The sequence below is a fragment of the Elephantulus edwardii genome, unplaced genomic scaffold, assembly GCF_000299155.1.
Source record: "Elephantulus edwardii isolate Elephantulus edwardi_28Jun2011 unplaced genomic scaffold, EleEdw1.0 scaffold00034, whole genome shotgun sequence".
Classification (NCBI taxonomy): Eukaryota; Metazoa; Chordata; class Mammalia; order Macroscelidea; family Macroscelididae; genus Elephantulus; species Elephantulus edwardii.
Window position 1 is genome coordinate 2,449,492 of NW_006399784.1, and position 11,619 is coordinate 2,461,110.

General features: G+C 36.4%; 2 pseudogenes; one reads left to right on the forward strand and one right to left on the reverse strand.

Annotated features, from left to right (window-relative positions):
- Positions 1-1,851: 1,851 nt before the first annotated feature.
- Positions 1,852-2,641, forward strand: LOC102848905 (annotated as a pseudogene).
- Positions 2,642-2,901: 260 nt separating this feature from the next.
- LOC102849310 overlaps positions 2,902-11,619 on the reverse strand; it is a 55,745-nt pseudogene continuing 47,027 nt past the window's right edge.

The window sequence follows — 11,619 nt, forward strand, 5'->3', positions numbered from 1 at the left end:
CACTGTGAGTCATACTCAACTTGAGAGCAATCAAAAACAAAAACAATAGGCACTTGATAGGCCTCATGGAATTCTGGTAGCATAATCTGTAGAAAGATGTGCTGCTATCCCAAAGTCTATGCCTTACTGGCAGTTCAAATCTACCAAGTAATTCCAAAGAAGAAAGCTGGGCAAACTCCTTGCAATTTACATTGTTATTGTTATTGCTATGCATTATATTATGGAGTTGGAACTCACTCATAGCTGACTCTCCAGTGAATTTTCAAAGACTATACATCATGTCATTGAGATTACTTAATAATAATGGGTGATTGGAAAACAAAAGTTGGGAACAGAGAAGAATGGTTAGTCATTGGAAAGTAAGGACTTGGTGACAGAAATGAAGCTAGAGATAGAATGATAGAATTCTGTACAATCAATGGTTTAGTCATTGCAAATACTTTTTGTAAGAAACACAAATGCAAACTATACACATGGATTTCACCCGATGATATGTATAGGAATCAAATTGATTACATCTCTGGAAAGAATTGCTGGAGAAGCTCAATATAAGTTGGGAAAACTGGGCCAGCTACTGATTGTGAAACAGACAACCAACTGTTCATATTCAAGCTCCAGCTGAAGTTGAAGAAAATGAAATCAAAACCGCAGGAACCAAAATTTGTCTATGAGTCTATCCCACACAAATTTCAAAACCATCTCAGGAACAGGTTTGGGGCCTTGAAATTAATAATGAAGATCAGATGAGCTGTGGGAGGATAGCAAGAATATCATCCATGAAAAACCCAAAAGGTCATTAAAAGACAGAGAAGGAAGAACAGATCAAGATGCATATCAGATGAGACTCTGAATATTGTACTATAGTGCAGAGAATCACTTAATCAATCCACCTCATAGAGAGTCTTCCCCTCCTGCATTGTCCTTCCACTCTACCCAGCATGATGTCCCTCTCTAAAGACCTGTCTCTTCTTACAACATGTCCAAAGTATGTCAGACGAAGCCCCAGAATCCTTGCCTCTAATCAGTAGCCTGGTTTAACCCTCTCTAGGATGAATCTATTTGTTTTCCTAGCAGTCCATGGTACATTCAATACTATTCTCCAGCACCACAGCTCAAAGGCGTCAATTCTCCTTTTATCCTCCCTAGTCATTGTCCAACTCTCTGATGCATAACAAGGGATTGCAAATATCATGCCCTGTATCAGGCGGACCTTAGTCTCCAGAGAGACACCGTTGCTCTTGAGTACTTTAGAGAGGTACAGGGGTTAGAGGGGATTAATCATTCGATTGTACAATTTGATGAGTTGAAGGGAGGGAAATTGAAAGAATTTGTTTGAATTTGTATTAGAATTTTGTAAATAAACTAGTGAAAACAAAAAGTCAGCTTGGGGCAGTGGAAGGGAGAGACAGGGGGTTAAATGTGCAACAATGAATGAATGGAAATCTAACTTTTCTGTAAACTTTTGTTAAAATGACAATTAAAATATTTTTTAAACAGCTGGGAGTAAATCCCCAAACCATAAGAATAGTAAAAGACAAAATGGGATTCTATAATAATGAAGAATTTTTTTTTCTTTTCAAAGAGAAAAGACAACTGGGGGGAGGGGCAGGTAAGAAAATGTGCAACAGTGAATGAATGGAAATCCAAATTCTCTATAATATTTCATTAAAATCTCAAATAAAAAAGGAGGTACCAAATTTAGAAGCCCTAGCAAAATGAGAGATGTTATGAGCACAAACTTGAATGATCCAGGAAGTATTAAAAGAAGATGGAAGAGCCCAGAGCACCAGAGTCAAAGCCAGTTCCTGTCCCATCCTCCCCCCGCTACCTACCACCTTTTCCTTTTTCAAAATGACAGATGATACTCTGTCCTTTGCCAAGGACTTCCTAGCAGGTGGAGTGGCAGAAGCTATCTCCAAACCGCAGTAGTGCCCATAGTGCATTTAGCATGCCAGCAAGCAAATCACCCCAGACAAGCAGTTGTTGTTGTTAAGTGCCATTGAGTCCCATGCGACTCATAGTGACCCTATGAACGAAAGTCCTCCACAAGATAAGCAGTACAAGGGCATTATCCACACTTTGGTTTGTATCCCCAAGGAGCAGAGATTTCTGTCCTTTTGGAGTGGTAACCTGGCCAATGTCATCGGATACTTCCCCACACAGGCTCTCAACTTTGCCTTCAAAGATAAATACAAGCAAGTCTTCCTGGCTGATGTGGCCAAGAGGACCCAGTTCTGATGCTACTTTGCTGGGAACCTGGTATCAGGAGGAGCAGCCTGGGCCATGTCTCTCTGCTTTGTCTACCTTCTCAATTTTGCCTGTACCCGTCTGGCAGCTATCGTGGGGAAAGCAGAAGCAGAAAGGGAGTTCAAAGGCGTCGGTAACTGCGTAGTTAAAAATCTCCAAATCTGATGGGATTAAGGGCCTGTACCAAGGCTTTAACATATCTGTGCAGGATATTGTCATCTACATCTACCGAGCTGCCTACTTCGGTATCTACGTCACCGCAAAGGGAATGCTTCCAGGTCCCAAGAATACTCACTTCATCATTAGTGGGAAGATCGCTCAGTCTGTCACAGGCGTGGCTGCCTTGACTTCTTATCCATTTGACACCATTTATCCTCAAATGATGATACAGTAAGGGCACAAAGGAACTGATATCATGTACATAGACACAGACTTCTGGAGGAAGATTGCTAGAGACAGAGAAGGCAAAGATTGTTCAAGGGTCCCTGGTCCAGTGTGCTCAGAGGCATGGGTGATACCTTTGTGCTTGTTTTATACAATGTAATCAAGAAGTTCACATAAGTTATTTCCTAGTTACTTGCTATGAATGGATATGTTGTATTATATAAAGTATCTTGAGCATTTTGACAGACTGCTGTCTTATATCAGTGGCAACTAATGACTGGTTGAATATGGGAAGTAATATTTATCTGATAAGTTTTCTTTTAAAACCATTCCCATGAGGATGATGATAGAAGTACTATATGAACAAGATTAATTTCAAAAAGTGTGTTACAAGTATATTACAAACAATAACATTTCATATTTGTGTTTTACTGACTATGCAAGGGTGTTGGACTGTTTGTTTTGAAGTCAGTGACTCTGGCTCAGGACAGGGTAGACTTCATAGATGTTGTATACGAGTCACACTCAACTGCACATAAAAACAACAAGAGATCAGAACTATGAGCTTGTTTATTTCTTGCATGTATAGCAATTGGAGTATAAACATAAGTTACAGTGCAGGCAATTACTAATTGTACCCCTTTGGGCATTAATCTTAGCATTTGTCCCTGTGTTTGTTTTCTCATTTCATAGTGTTATAACCTGTTATGTTAATGAGTGCAGGAATACAGTGGGATGCTATCTTGTGTCCTTCAGTATATGATCCAAATAGGGATGTGTTCTTCAACTTATAAATAGAACTCATCTGACAAGGTTTGCCCCTTAACACTGTAGCTTCTGTATCTGGGACATCATCCATATCCATAATACTTACAGAATGAGCTTGACAGCCTTTGTCTGATTTGATTTATCAGATTTACAATAGTTTACATTTGTTATTTGATTTTCTTTTTTAAAATTTTATTTTATTTTATTATTTTTTGAGTGTGTATCGTCAGATTAGATCTGACTGGTACAGGAAGAGATTGTCCCTCCTTCTTCGGTGGATCCAAACAATGCACTGCTGGGATTGCAGTGCAGCTTCTTGCCACTAAGCCATCAGAATTCCCTTAGTTATTTGATATTTATTTCAGGTTCATTTCTCAGTAATCTGAGGCATGTGGTTTGGGAGAGCCTTTCAGTTTTGGCATCTATCAGACTCCAAAGCATATGAGCCTTTCCCAGAGTTCTGTGAGCCACTATGGAAACCACAGAACCCTACGACAAAGAAGGAAAAACACTAAATGGGGGAGGTATAATTGTTAGAGATGTTGGAGTGGGAGAGTAATTTGAAAAAGTTGAAAATCTGTGACAACTTTACCCTGTGTCTCAGAGGAAGAAGTTCTGTGCTATCCTTCTAAATGAAATTATATATGCACATGGAAAACTGAAAGATTGTAAAAACATAAGAAAATAGCAGTAAATAATAGCAAGGTAATGCCAGTTTACTAAGATTCAGTTAAAAGATAAATCTTTTATGTGACACCTGAAGTGTGTTTCATATATTTCTATAATTTAAGGAGTAAGATTTATAGTAATGAAACTATTATAAATATTCTAAAATAGTATACAAATTTAAAAATTGTCAGTCTTATCCAATATTTAAAAAAACAAGACATTTTACAATATAATTTAGATAAAACCCTAATACATCATATTTATATCTCAAGAACAAATTGGAACACAAGTTATTCAACTTCTGCTGCTTGAAAAACTGCTATAAAACAATTTAGTTCTTAGGAGATCTGCATAATTCATTAATACAATACATAATTCTAGCAGGAAAGAGTCAATGTAAAGATGTGTTTCTGACTCAATAAATGTTTCTATGGGAAATGTCTATCAAATATCTTGACTTTACATATCAAATTGAAACTGGGTAATGGTTTCCTTAATTCCATTGACTGAATATGAAGAGGATGATAATTTTTTCTAATATATTTTCTTCTATATGCAAAACAACAATTTTCTTGTTGGCAACAAAAGTAATTTTTAAGTTTACGTGAGAGTGGTGGAATTATACATGATTGTTCTGTTGTAGTATCTTTTACACATTTGTTTAAAAAAGAATTTACAATGGGCACTTCAGTATTTCCTTGTGAAAATACCTCTAGCAGGTTGTAATAGTGATTGATAATGCTCATAACTGACTCTCATTGAAAGAGTGTTATGTTTGACTAATAGTTCTAAGTAAGTAGTAATTGATAAAATGGTTTTCAAAACTACACATACAATCAAGATATGTTTATGATAACTGGTACCTATAATGCAAAAACTGGCAACAATGAAGAAGGCCTGGTAATCAGAAAGTAAGGAATCAGTTATAGAAAAGAAGGCAGAATAAAACATTTGAATTTTGTACACTGATAGTCTAGTAACTGCAAATACCTTTTAAAAAAAAGGTAATTTTATAATGGTCTTCATCAAATGGACTTCCTAGATCAGATTAACCATATCTTTGAAAGGAATTTTTTTGAGAAGCTCAATATTAATAATTAAAACTAGGCCAGGTGCTGACTGTGGAACATACAATCAATTACTTATGTGCCAATTCAAATAGAGGCTGACGAAAAATTTTTGAAGTCCACAAAAAGCAAAATAAAATATTGGGTCTATTATACTGAAATTAAAAAAATGATCTTAGGAATAGATTTGAAGCATTAAACACCAATGACTGAAGACCCAATGAGTTGTGGGATCATCAATGATAGTATCCACGAAGAGTACAAAAGATAGTTCACTACAAAGAAAGAAGTGGGGGAAAAGTAAAAATTGATATCATAAGAGATACTGAAAATTTCACAAGAGTTTCAAGAAGCCAAAATAAATAGAGAGTGCTGAGGTAAAATATCTGAGCACAAAACATCAAACAGTTTAAAAGCAATATATGATTGCGTATTATGATTATGACAAGATTCCAGAATGAAGGTTGCATAGTGGAGTGTGCTTGACGGAGGGGGGATTATAAACTAATGAAGAAATTTTTCTTTTATTTTTCAAACAGAAGAATGAACTGTGGAGGAGCAGGGTGTTGGGCAGAGAGAAAAATGCACCAATGAATGAATGGAAATAAGAAATCTCTGTAAATGTTCACTAAAATATTTTTTTAAAAAAATACGTCCAAGCAAACTATTATAACACAATTTTCAAATAGCTGGAATTGGAGATTATAAAAAATTTTTTTCTTAGCATTTCTCAAACTGAATAAAATTTAAAACAAATTCAAACTTTAAGTTGTAATATTAAGAGATGCTATGAACAAAACTTTGTATGACTCAAAAAGCATCAAAAGAAAGACAATGGAATACTATGCAGAACACAGGAGCAATTATTTTGTAAATTATTACATAATTTGGGAGGGACTGGAGAGTATTATGCTGAGTGAACTATCTCAAACCCATAAGGACAAATATTGTATAAAACTATTATTGTAGAATAAGTATTAGCATCCAAGGGGGGAAGGGTGGAAGCAGATGAGTGAGGTGAGGATGTGTGTGTGTGTAGAATAATCATGGGGTCACACAGATTGATGGATGAGGTGGTTAAGGAAATGGGACAAAACTGGTGTGAGAAAGAATGTATTGCAATTTTGTAGATAAACTAGCATAAAAATAATTTAAAAAGATAAAAGGAATACGCTGAATCGCTGTACAAAATAAAATATTTCAGAAAGTAGCAACAAGTCAATAGAAATGGCTAGACGTGCAGGTTGGGTTTAGAAGAGGTTGTGATACTAGAGATATTATAGGTAATTTAGATGGATCTTGGCAGATAGAACAGAGTACCAGAGGAATGTCTACCTGTGCTTCATTGATTATGCAAAGACTTTGACTGTGTGGATCACAACAAGCTGTGGCTGACTCTGAGAAGAATGGGAAGGCCAGAACGTTTGATTATGTGCTTATGTGAAACCTGTACTTGGACCAAGAGACAGTCGTTAGAGCAGAGCAAAGGAAAAACTGCATGGTTCAAAGCTGGGACAGTTATATGCCATAGATGTATCCTATCTCCATAGCTTTCAATCTTAAGCAGAACAGACTATCCAGGAGGCTGGGCTATGTGAGTAAGAATGTGGCATCAGGATTGGTGGAAGAGTCATTGACAACCTGCGTTATGAAGATGACACGACCCTGCATGCTGAAACTGAGACAGACCTGAAGCACTTGCTGCAGAGGGTCAAAGACTGCAACCTTCAATACGGATTGAGGCTCAATGTCAAGAAAACAAAGATTCTAACCACTGGGCCAATTGACAACATCAGGATGGATGGTGAAGAGATTGAGATAGTTAACAACTTTAGTTTGCTTGGCTCCACAGTCAACACTCTTGGTACCAGCAGCCACAAAATCAAGAGACAAATTACATTGGGAAAGCTAGCTGTCAGAGATGCCTCTAGAGTACTGAAGACTAATGACATCAGGCTGGAGACTAAGGTGGGCCTGATTTAGGCTATCTTTACAATTGTGTACTATGCATTGGAGAGCTGGGCCTTTGAGCTGTGGTGCTCGAGAAGAGTGTTGAATATACTATGGACTGTTAGAAGAACAAACAAGTTTGTTCTGGAGAGGGTGAAGCCAGGATGCTCCTTGGAGTCAAGGATTCTGAAGCTTCGCATGACATATTTTCATGTTGCAAGGTCAGACCTCTCCTTAGAGAGGAACATCATGTTTGGCAGAGTGGATTGACAGTGCAGGAAAGGAAGACCCTCGAGGAGATGGATCGATTCAGTGATTGGAGTAGCGGGAGTAGGTGTGTTGGAGACAATAAAGTTGACATTGGATAGAGTAAGGCTTAGGGTCCTTGTACATAGTTTTGATCTGAATCACAAGCAATTCAATGGCACATAACAATAATAACCACCATAAAATCAAAAGTCAATGGTAATGAAAGAAAAAAATCAAAGGTGTATTGGGGGAAAAAAAGGTCTTAAGGAACTGATAACATATTAATTTATGTGTTTCAACTAATAGATGTAGCACTCATCAGTTTATGCCAGAAATTTGAAAGACAGTTATGGACAGCCTGGCTGGAAGAAATCCATATGTGTTCCCATTCAGAAGAAAAGTGAACCAAAAGAATGTGGAAATTATCTAATAATGTTATTAATATCACATGTAATTTCACTGTTGATTAACTTTATAAAATATAATGAATGGGAATGACTATATAAAACACAATGTGAATGAAGAATAGTGTGATGCGTATGAACTCTGTAAGCAAACCAACGTAAAATAAAAGTTTACCTTTTTATTTTAAAAAATGCAAGTAAAATGCTGCTGAAGATCATTCAAAAACTGCTAGAATAGTACAGATATAGAGAACTGTTAGAAATTCAAGCTGCATTTAGAAAAGACATTGAACCAAGGATGTCAGATGGATCCTGGCTGAAAGTAAAGAATCCAAGAAGAATGTCTATTTGTGCTTTATTGACTATGCAAAGGCATATGACTCTGTGAATCACAACAAATTATGGCTAGCATTGAGAAGAAAGTGAATCCCACAGAACTTACCTGTGTTCATGCAAAGCCTCTACATAGACAAAGATGCTGTTGTAAGAACAGAGCAACAGAACACAATATAGCTTAAAATTAAGAAAGAAGTGTGTGAGGGTTGTATCATTTCTCTATACCTATTCAATCTGTATGCTGAGCAAATATTTGAGAAGTTTGATGCAATTTGGGATCTGGACAAGATAAGACTCATCAACAACGTACATTATCAAAATGACACAAACCTGCTTGCTGAAATATGAGGATTTAAAGTGCTTGCTCCAGACGACTAAATACTGTCTTTATTATGGATTGCCTCTCAACTTCAAGAAAAGAAAAAATCTCATCCCTTGACTGATAAGTAATATCCTGATAGATAGAGAAAAAGTATGAAGTATCAATAACTTCATCTTGGATCCAAAATTGATATTCTTGGTACCAGCAGTCAGCAGACCAAATGTATAACACTGAGAAAGTCTGCAGTCAGGGATCTCTCCAAATTATTGAGGTTCAAAGATGTCAGTTTGAGGACTAAGGTACGTCTGATTCAGTTATTTTCAGTAACTTAGTGTACACCTGAGATCTGGATAATCTCATTCTTCTCAATGTTAGGTATATTTTGTTATGTTCCACACTGTCGAATACCTTTATATAGTCAATAAAACACATATGGACAGTTTTCTAGTGTTCTCTATTTTTAGCCAGAATCCAACTGACATGAGCAACGAAATCCTTGGTGCCATGACTTCTTCTAAACCTTATTTGAACTTTTGGAAGTTTCTGTCAATATGTAATTCTAGCCATTTTTAATAGCCTTTAGCAATATTTTGCTTGCATGTAGTATTAATAACTTTGATAACATCCACATTCTGACGGATTCTCTTTCTCAAGAATGGAAACCAATACTGATATTTTCAAGTCAGTTGGCAAGACTTGAGGAAACTTGTGTGTGTATTCAAAGCTGCATCTGTTAGTTGAAAAATACCAGTTAATGTACTATCAGTTGTTGGGGCCTTTCCCCCCCATCAATGTCAATGCATCCTGAATTTCTTTCTTTATTAAGATTGGCTCTTGTACATATGCTACTTCCTCTAATAGTTTAGAGTTGACCTTTTTGGTACAATGACTTGGCATATTTCTTTCATCTTCTATTGCTTCCTGGATCATCCAATATTTTTTCCCAGAGTATCTCTCAGTATTACAAATTATTTTGTCCATTGTATAATTGTATTATCAATCTTTTTCTTGTGAAGGTCCTGTAGGATTCTATAAACTTTTGATATAAGATGCTTATCTGAAATGATATTACAATTTCCCCCCCCCCCCCCCCCCAGTAAACATGTCTTCTTTTTTCTCTGTTCAAAAATAGTTTTGATACACACAGGGATTTGATCTTTAGGTCTTATTCATCAATTTTATCCTCTCCAAACTGTGCATTTCTGGCTGTATTTGGAAGTCTCTTTATAATGTAAACTAGGCCTTCTAAGCTTCATCTTAATTTGGCTCTTATGAACTTCATGGTTTGAGGCTTTACTCCCAGCTCCCTGACGTTCTTGTATTGATTTTTGTGTATAGTGTGAAAAGTGGGTCCTATTTCAGCTTTCTGAAATTAGCAGTCCAGTTTTGCCAGCACTATTTCTTGAAGAGATTGTCATTTCCTCATTTGATAGGTTGTATCTCCTTATTGCATATCAGTTGACCATATAGATAGTTGGGTCAATTTCTGGGTACTTAATTCTGTTCCATTGGTCTATATGCCTGTCACCGTACCAGTGTCATGCTCTTTTGGTTACCATGTCGGGGTAGTAAGTTTTGAGGTCAGGGAGTGCTATGCCTCTAACTTATTTTTTTTTCCCCCCTCCGAAGTACTTTCCCTATTGGGTCTCTTTCCTCTCCAAATAAACTTGACAATTTCCCTTTCTATCTCCTTGAAAATGAAATTTGGTGTCTGTTTAGGATTGTGTTAAAAATGTAGATTGCTTTCAATAGAATTGTCATTTTTACAATATTGAGTCTTCTTATCCAAGAACAAGGCAAATGTTTCCGTTTATTTAGGTCTATATTGTGTCTCACAGAAATGTTCTGTAGTGATTTCTTTGTATAGGTCTTTTGTGTCTCTAATTAGGTTCACTCACAAATATCTCAATTTGTGTTTGGTTATTGTAAATGATATTGCTTTCTTGATTCCTTCTGTGAGTTCTCTTTGTTACTGTAGAGGAGTCCCACTTATTTACGGATTTTGACCTTATATACTGCCACTCTACTAAACCGGTTTACTAGTTCTAACAGATTTTTGTTAAGGCCTTGAGGTATTCTGCATACATTATCATATCATCTGCATATAGAGATAAGTCAACCATCTCTTTGCTGATCTCAATGCCTTTGATTTCTGTTTCTTGTTGTTTTGCTTTAGTAAGCACTTTCAAAATAATATTGAATAGAAATACCTAGTGTGGACATTCTTGTTTGGTCCCTGTTCACAGAGAAAATGCTTTCCATCTTTCTTCATTATGAATGATATTGGCTCTTGGTTTTGCATATATAGTTTTCACAGTTCTGAGGAAATTTCCTTCTATTCATATCTTTCTGAATGTTTTTATAAGGAAGGGAAGTTGTAGTTTTTCAAATAACTTTTCTGTATCAATTGCTAACTTATATGTTTTTTGTCACTTGATTTGTTAACTTGGTGAATTACATTGATTGTTTTTCTTTTATTGAACCGTCCTTGCATATATGTTAAGAATCCCACTTGGTTATAATGATTTTTTTTAATGTGCTATTGGCTAGGATATTGTTAAGGATATTTGCATCTATATTCACTAGAGATATTGGTATATAGCTTTCTTTCTTGGTAATATCTTTGCCTAATTTTGGTATTGGGGTTCTGGTTGGTTCATGGAATGACTCTGGAAGTGTTCTTTGTTTTTCTATTTCTGAAATACTTTAAGTAGAATAGTTGATAGTTCCTCTCTGAATGTTTGGTAGAATTTAGCTGTGAAAATATGTGTTCCAGGATTTTTCTTATGTGGAAGTTTTTGGGGTTTTTTTGTTTGTTTTTGTTTGTATGTTTTAACTGTTCAATTTCTTCTTTTGTGATGGATGTGTTCTAGTGTCCGATATTTACCTATGTCAATCTCGGTAGGGCATGAGTTTCAAGGAGTTTGTTCATTTCTTCTAGTGTATTTTGTTTGTTTGTTTGTTTCTTTGTTTTGGTTCTTAAATTTACCAAAGTATAGCTTTTCGTAGTATTCAAATATTGTTGTTTGTTGTTGTTGTTGTTATGTGCCGTGGAGTCGTTTGCGACTCATGGCGACCCTATGTACAACAGCCCTAAACCCTGCTCTATCCTGCGCCAACCACACCGCCCCTGAGACACCCATCCCGATTACCCCAGCCACCGAATCAATCCATCTCATAGAGGGTCTTCCCCTCCTGCGCTGTCCCTCCACCCTCCCAAGCA